This window comes from Solanum lycopersicum, chromosome 9 (genome assembly GCF_036512215.1).
Source record: "Solanum lycopersicum chromosome 9, SLM_r2.1".
Taxonomy (NCBI): domain Eukaryota; kingdom Viridiplantae; phylum Streptophyta; class Magnoliopsida; order Solanales; family Solanaceae; genus Solanum; species Solanum lycopersicum.
The window spans coordinates 19,413,570-19,420,824 of NC_090808.1; the positions used below are offsets into that span (position 1 = coordinate 19,413,570).

Here is a 7,255-nt window from a genome sequence, read left to right on the forward strand (position 1 = left end):
ACACCATCTCCCCCTTCTTCAAAATACCACCTTTTGCTTATGAACACTTGTCTTTATTTCAAGCAATAAATGATCTTTGTCTTGCTTCTTCTTTTTTACTTCTAACACTAATGATTAATCAGCCCCATTCATCAGCATTACTCCTATGATATGGAAGTCCATTATGTGAACCCATAGTCGTGCAAGCCTATGCACCTCGTTTTCTAACTCTCACTTACATTCCTTAAAATGAGAGGTACTACACATAGACAACTTGCTCAAGTCTTCAGCAAAAATATTAGACTTACCTGGGTGATAAAGAATACTAATGTTATTATCTTTAAGTAAATCTAAGCACCTCATCTATCTGAGATTAAGCTCTTTTTAACTAAACACATACTGAAAGTTCTTGTGATCGGTGAACAGACCCACATGTACACCGTAAATAAAATAGTGACAAACAACTCTAATACATGGGTTGGGTAATTCTTCTCATTAACTTTCAACTTTTTAGAGGCATACATTATAACCTTGCAAATTCTACATTAATACGCAACCCAATAAACTCAAGATGCGTCACTAAACCTTAAGTACCTTCAATTCCCGAAAGCTTTTCTCACAAGCTTTATATATTTGAAACTTTACTATTTTTTGTGTTAATTTGGTCAAAGGGGATGAAATGTATGAGAACCCCTATACAAACCTTCTATAATAGCCAGCTAAACCCAATAAACTTTTAATATCAGTTGGAGATGTGGGTCTAGGCCAATTCTGCACTGCCTCGATCTTCTGAATATCATCTTTAATTTCCTCTCCAAACATAATGTGGCCTAAAAATGCCACAAAGTCAAGCAAAAACTCTGCACTTTGAGAATTTAGTATATGACTCCTTATCTTTCAAAGTCTGAAGAACGGTTTGAGATGACTAGCATGATATTCTTCATTCATTGAATAGAATAGTATGACATCAATGAAGATGATAACAAACATATCTAAATAGGGTTTGAAAATCTATTCATAAGGTCCATGAATATTGGAGTCCCATTGGTCAACCCATAGGATATGATTAAAAACTCATAATGGCCATATTGAGTTCTAAAAGCTATCTTTAGAACATCATATTCCCTAACTCTTAACTGATGGTAGCAAGACTTGAGGTCTATTTATGAAAAACAACTGGCACCTTGAAGATGATCGAAAAGATCATTATTTCTTTGAAGATAATATTCGATCTTGATGGTAACCTTATTCAATTGACAATAATCTATGCACATCCTAAGGGAACATTCTTTTTTCCTCACATATAAGACTGAAGCGCCTGAAGGTGAGTCACTTTGTCTAATATATCCCTTAATAGGTCTTTAAACTACTCTTTAAGTTCTTTTAACTCTGCAGGTGCCATTATATATGGAAGAATCGATATAGGACGAGTATCTAGGAGAACATTTATTTCTCAGGAGGTACTCTATAAATTTCATCTGGAAAGACTTTTGGAAACTCTTTTACTACTGAAACTGACTTAATAAAAGGTATTTCAACACTAGTCAATAACTCGTACTATGTGATAGACACACCCCTTAAAAACTTACTTTTTTTCTTTAAAGTATGAAATGAAACGACCTTGTTAAACAAGTTTCGTACTCTAAGACTAGTTCACTAGGAGACTGGAACTTGACCACTCGAGTTCTACAATATATTGAAGCATAAAATTCTTGAAGTCAGTCCGTACCTAGAATGACATCAAACTCTACCATGTTCAACTAAATTAAATTAGCCATGGTACTCTTACAATTGACGAAAACTGAACAACCACAATAGACTTCTTTATGCTAAAATAAAATCACTTACATGTGTAATAAAACTAAAGCGTTCAATATGTTGCTTTGGGAAAACATCTAAACTAAAGACTTAGAGCATTACGGTTAATGTTAGGGTTAGGGTTTAGGTTATTTTTTAGGTTTTAATGTTTTGGGTTGAGGATTTGAGTTGTAATATGTATGGTTTAGTGTTTAATATTAGGTTTTTATATTTTGAATTTTTTGGTTTACGGTTTACGGTTTAGGGTTTAGGGTTAAGGTTAAGGATAGGGTAAGGGTTAGGGTTCGTGTTAGAGATAGGGTTACGGTTAGGGTTTAGGGTTCATTTTAGGTATTTGGTTTTGGGGTTTAGGACTTTAGTTTAAAATCTATGGTTTAGAAGTTAATTACTGGGTTTTTGTATTTTGGGTTAATTGTTTATGGTTAGGGATAGGTTTATGGTTAGGTTAGGGTTTAGTTTTTTTTAGGTTTTAAGGTTTGTGGATTAGGATATGAGGTTTCAAATCTATACAAGTGACAACATATGGTGAATCCACTTTATCTTGGCGACTAGGGATAGCATAAATATTGTTCTCACCCTCACCTTGAAGTAGCTAATCTCGATGTAACTCTTATCTAGTGAAGCAACCATAAAAGACTGCGCTCTATTGTGCTTTGTACCATTACCCTACCTATTCTTAGGACACTCTCTTATAAAATGATCATTCCGGAAAAACATGAACTAATTAGTAAAGCCATCATGATACACCCTTGAGTGAATCCTACCATACTTGGCACATGCGGGAGTCTTAATTCATCGTCGCGGCATACTTTTTTGTAAATACGCAAATCTAGCTCTGAAGTTTTTCAAGTTTTGACTATTGTACACATATTTGGTTTCTTGATGTTGGTGGACTATACGATGATGGAGCATGTCCTTCTGATCTATTATAAAGAAGATCAGTTTGTATTACTCTTTTTCTACTCGAACTCATTCCCTAATTTCTTCACTCTCTTGTTCCTAAACTCTTTATCAATCATATTGTCCTCCTCAACTTCTTGTACATGGATAATTAGCCTTGCTATGTCCATGAAACCTACTAGTATGGCTGACTTACTTTCCCTTCTTGATAGACGAAACATACCAACAACAAAGAAACTCATTATGCTCCTTATTGTTTCTTCTTGTGATATCATGATCAACAACACTATCCTATAGTCTAATTGTCTATGAATCAAAGTAAGTATAACAATACAACCAAGGGTAGGGATCGTGTCTAAGGGAGTGGTAGTGAAAATATTAGCTAAACTAGAATTTTCATTCTAGTTAGCAATAATTTGAGGAATCTTCTATTGAAAGCAAAGTAAATTTCTTTTGTGATACCGATATGTCAATAATAAAATTTGTTTGTCACGAGTTCGGTGTAAACAACACAAATTTAACAAAGGAGAATCAAGTATAGAGAAAAGTTCTTGGGGTGGACTACAATATATGTTGATGTGAACCGTTGGGTATATGATTTTGATAGGAAAATTTCAAGATCATGATCAGTGGGCTAAGCTTTAACGGAAAGTAAATTCCCTCTCGGGCAACCTACCCCATACCAATGGGTTTCTCTCTGACAACCACTCGTCTAATGAAACTAGCCTATGCCTTACCCACACCCACTCTTCCTATTATAAGTGCTAGGATATGGGACTAGGGTTCCCCCTCTTGGGATGAACCTCATCTCACCCTACTCCTTATGACATCAGTCTATTGTTGACACCTAATTTTGATCCTCCATGATAGGAGTTAATTCACGAGTTTCTTAAATTCCAAACAAGTTTGAAATATTTGACTTTATAATTCAAATATTTTTTGAGTCATTATTTAAAGTAGATTTAGTCGATTTTTATAATTTTAAATAATATATTTATATGTTTTTATATAATTAGATTATTTTAAAAATATTCAAAAATCATCAAAAACAATTTATATATATTTTTCAATGTAGTTAAGTATTTGATTAATTAACTTAATTATATAATACTTTATATTTTAAATTACTTAATTTATATTCCAAGCTAACTATTTTGTTTCGTTATGATCGAGAAGCTTGTTGTTAACTAAATTAATTCATCTTACTTGTTTATTTATCAAGTTTTCTAAGGAAGTTTTATTTTGCTAATTTCGAATACCCCATGCCCTGTCCAACGTTAATAAATTATCAGCCCCTTTCCTTTGAACATGCCCATCTCTATTCTTTCAGCAAAAGAAACTTAAGGAACAAATTTCTAAATAGGTCCATCTCTATTCTTTCAGCAAAAGAAACTTACTCTTTTCTTAATTTTCACCAACCCAATTCTTCTAGCCCAGTCCATTTTTTCCATACCCTACCCAGCTATTCTCTTTTCACCAAGAACAAAAACAACAAACAGAACAAGTAGTACAGAGAAAACGCTGGAATTAGACGGAAAATAGACGGAAATGTCACTTTTTGTGCGCGATGCAACAGCACTCTGCGATTCTTTGTCTCTTTGTAATCCCGTCGCTTTCGTTGTGTACGAATTTTCAGTCGAGTAGAGCATGCATTGTGCTTTGGGCTTTGAGATCAAGACATGTCTCTCCCCAAGGACAGTGGAGTCCATCCCGTGCATCGATCTCGCCTTCCCCTTTCTGGAATGAAATTTGAATTTGCAGAAAATCTGTTCTCTCAATTTCGGTGAAAGGGGATTCAAAATTTGGAATCAAAGTAGAATCTCAATTTTGCCCCGATCTTTTCCCAAAAATTCCCCCGCCTTCCCCAATCCGTAACCCTAAGGTCCCTATATAAATTATCCCTTCTCCTCTGCCTGAGGGGGGATTTTTTTTTGAGTTGGAAACTCTTTTATGTTTGAGATTTTTGAAAAAAGTTGAGCAAGAAGAGAAAAGGATGGAAGACATTTCCTTTCAAAAGTGTGGTCTGAGATTTTATTAAAACTTTTAGCTAAAACAAAGAGAATTTGAGTGGAAAAAACTCAGTAAACAGTAATGATATTACAAGGAAAAGCAGGGAAGTTACTCGTGTTACTAGTTTTATCTGAATTTCTTTGTTGTTTTCTATGCTTGTGTTTGTGTGGTGAATTCGTCGTTTCCTTGTTTGTCTATCTCGGCTCGCAGTACACAAGAAGGTAAACTTCACTTTTAATCCCAACTCTTTAGACGGTGTATTTTTTCAATAGTGTTGAGGCTGTTTAATTGCTCTATCTCTCTTCTTGCTCTCTCGTTTGCCATTATACTACTCAATTTTTGGCTTATACCGTAACCTAGGGACAGAGTTAGAACCAGCGCTTTGTTTGTGTGCGATATAAAATGAGCTTTTTTGGCTGTCACTGGTAATTGCATCAGAAATTTTTTAATCGAATTGTCCATCATGTTAAAGAGTCGTTTTCGTTCGAGTAAAACCCCCTAATGTTCCCATATGTCTAAATAGAACTGATGTGTGTTATATGTTGTTAGAGGATGTGAAGCAGACTGCATAATTTTGTTTATGATTAGTTTGACGGTCATTAATTTTGAGGTAGGCTGCTAGCATTCGCTTGAAATCGTAGGTGTTTGGTTTACTGTTAAAGGCATTAGTATGATGAGTAATTTTCAGCTTAAAATTCATGCTCGGCTTAGTATGGTTTAATTTTGTGTTTTAATAGTAGATAGTGGGTTCTTTGCTGGGTTCTGAAATGCCTCTATGTGATGTGTCCAAATCTAATATGTTTATTTGCTCTCTTTATCCTCGAGTCATTTTATTCAAGTTAGATAATGTTTGTTTCGTTTTCGAGGTGGTCTGATGCAAGTTTAAAGTTGTTTTCCCTGTTCTTAATCTTTCTTGAGCTTGCGATTATTGTGTTTGCCTCAAATTTCAGTTTGTTCGCTTGCTATTCACCAGGATGTTGTCTATCCTAGATCAGTTGATGATTTATTATTATATGTTTTATGTTACTGTAGTTATTTAGAAATTTTAGTTAGCAAGGCAAACATTTGGTCGAAAAAATAATAATAATATGATAGATAATAGCAAAAAATCCTCTAGTTAGAATGTGAAAGTCCTAGCGGAATATTTTTTGGAAAAATTACTTAAATACACTACTTTAATTATCTTAATAACCATTTATCCCAACTTATTTTAAAAATTTCAAAAATCCCTTATTCCTCCAATTTAAAAAAATATAAATGATACATCATGATTTTCCACCTTTTTTTCACCCAATTGGCAAGTTTAACTTTACCAAAAACTAAATCCTATTTTTAAGCTACCCACTTTCCCATTAACATCCCCAATTAAAATTTACCATATTAATTTTTATTCCTTTTCCTTTTTAATTCCCTACATTGTAGGTGTATAATTGTCTACTTTTAATTCCCTTATTCCACACGTTTACATTTGCAGGTTTATTTTGAATTCCAGTTCAAATTTCATCCATATCTATTTGATATTCTAGGACTCTCTTTCCATCTACCAAATTTTCTCCTTCAGTCTATTTCTTGCAGGTAAATTTTGAATTCCCTTCAAATTTTCATCCATATTTATTTGTTATTTTGTAGGACTATCTTTACATCTAAATAGCCTGTAAGTATTTTCAATTCTGGTTTACAATATTTGTGTAAGCTATTTTATAAATTTGTATTTCTTGTTTTATTGTAGGGACTACGGGTTATACGTAGCTACATTTGCAGAGTTTTTGAGTGACCAACTTGTTATACCACCTGATACTGATGGACATCTTGCAAATTACCTACGCAATAGATATGCTGCATTGTTATGGAGATACGGCAGTGACAAGGTCAATGGTGGATACATAAGTGACAATGACGATCCACCAAAGCCTAAGAGTCAATTCACAACACCAACTGAAGATGACATTGTTAATATAGATTAGTCATTAGCTGGGACAGGATGAACAAGTTTATGTGTTGTTTTGTGTTGAAGACAATTATCTTTTGTGTTTTTCTAAAATATTATTGGTATTACAATATTTTATTAGTTATGAATGTTATATTTTTTCAAGTTATTGTTTTAGAAACAGTTGTTGCTTTACAAATTTTTTAGTGTTTCATTTTAAGTAATTTTGACAGCTAATTTACAAAATGAAGTATATTACACTTAAGTTCTAATGTGTATGATACATTATTACGTTTTTTCACTTTATACAAATGATGTATATGATACATAAGTATAATATACACTTGAAAAAATATTGCAGTTATATATTTAACAACTTGAATTATATGAATGTATATGATACATCATATACATAAACAAACTTAACCCTGATTACTATTACAGTGAAACGCACCACTAGAATGTACTATATCAAAATTACAGTTCATAAGGCTGTACACACTAAACATGTCGTACACATTTGAACAAGTCAAGTTTTGGGACACTAGAATAACTCATGATTTGCCGAATAAACGAAAAATATAACATATTTTTCACTAAAATGAATGTATCTGATACATT

General features: G+C 33.1%; 1 long non-coding RNA gene across 2 annotated transcripts; it reads left to right on the plus strand.

Annotated features, from left to right (window-relative positions):
• Window positions 1-3,958: 3,958 nt before the first annotated feature.
• LOC138338177 (uncharacterized) lies at window positions 3,959-6,799 on the plus strand. Of its 2 annotated transcripts, XR_011211586.1 has the most exons (3): window positions 3,994-4,928; window positions 6,182-6,282; window positions 6,437-6,799. It is a non-coding gene; the product is annotated as an uncharacterized lncRNA (long non-coding RNA). The 2 variants fall into 2 exon arrangements; XR_011211585.1 differs by having other exon boundaries at window positions 3,959-6,282.
• The last annotated feature ends 456 nt before the right edge of the window (window positions 6,800-7,255 follow it).